A 972-nucleotide genomic window follows, 5' to 3' on the forward strand; every position below is an offset into this window, starting at 1 on the left:
ACATTCAGGCAGACTCCAAAAAATCCATAACATTCAGTATAGTCATTTAATGAGAGAGAGAAAGAGAAAGGGAGGGAGGGAGGGAAGGAAAGGAAAGAAACCAGTTTCTATCACTGCTTCTTAAGAAATAGATTAAAACATAATTTTTAATACGAATGCATTGCCTGCCTCCTTTCCACCTCCCTGATATACAATCTTATTATAAATTTACTAGAATAAATGAGCAATTACCTAATAAATAGTTCTTAGTCTTAAATTTCAGTAGAATGTCCATGATGCCAGGAGGCATAAAATCTACTAAAATCCTTAATATTATATACCTAGTACACAAGAGTCACTCAAGAAATATTTGTTGAATAACTACTAACTACTAGAGATATTTGGTAAATTGTCTTTTAGGATCCTAATGCCATTAAATGGATTTTAAAACTATGCTAATTAGGATTTTTAAAGGGTACTTGATATTTTTAACTCAATTTTGAAAAGTTGAAATCATAGGAATTAGAATCAAAATAGTTTCAATACAAACGAATCAGAAAAGAAAACAAAGCCCATATTTTCCAAAAAATATAGCAAAAGTATTCTAATTGTTCTCCTATGGTCACTTGGTCATTCAAAATCCCCAAAATGTATTATTATAAAAAGATATGTCATTCCTTGTAGCATTATAATAGTAGCAACAAAAGTCTGAAGACAATCTAAATATCCATCTATACAGGACTGGTTTTGAACAAATTCTGGTACACTTATGCAATGGAATACTATGTAACTCTTTAAAAGAATAAAGTAGATGTCAAATTATAATGTAAACCTGAAAGTTATATAATTGTATTAACCAATGTTACCCCAATAAATCTAATTTTTAAAAAAATGATCTGTATGACAAAAAATAAAAATAAAGAATAAAGTAGTTCTCTATGGGCTGATGTAGAACAACCAAGATATCCTGTTAACTTTTTTTAAAGCACATAA

This window comes from Pteropus medius, unplaced genomic scaffold (genome assembly GCF_902729225.1).
Source record: "Pteropus medius unplaced genomic scaffold, Ma_sr-lr_union100, whole genome shotgun sequence".
Lineage (NCBI taxonomy): Eukaryota > Metazoa > Chordata > Mammalia > Chiroptera > Pteropodidae > Pteropus > Pteropus medius.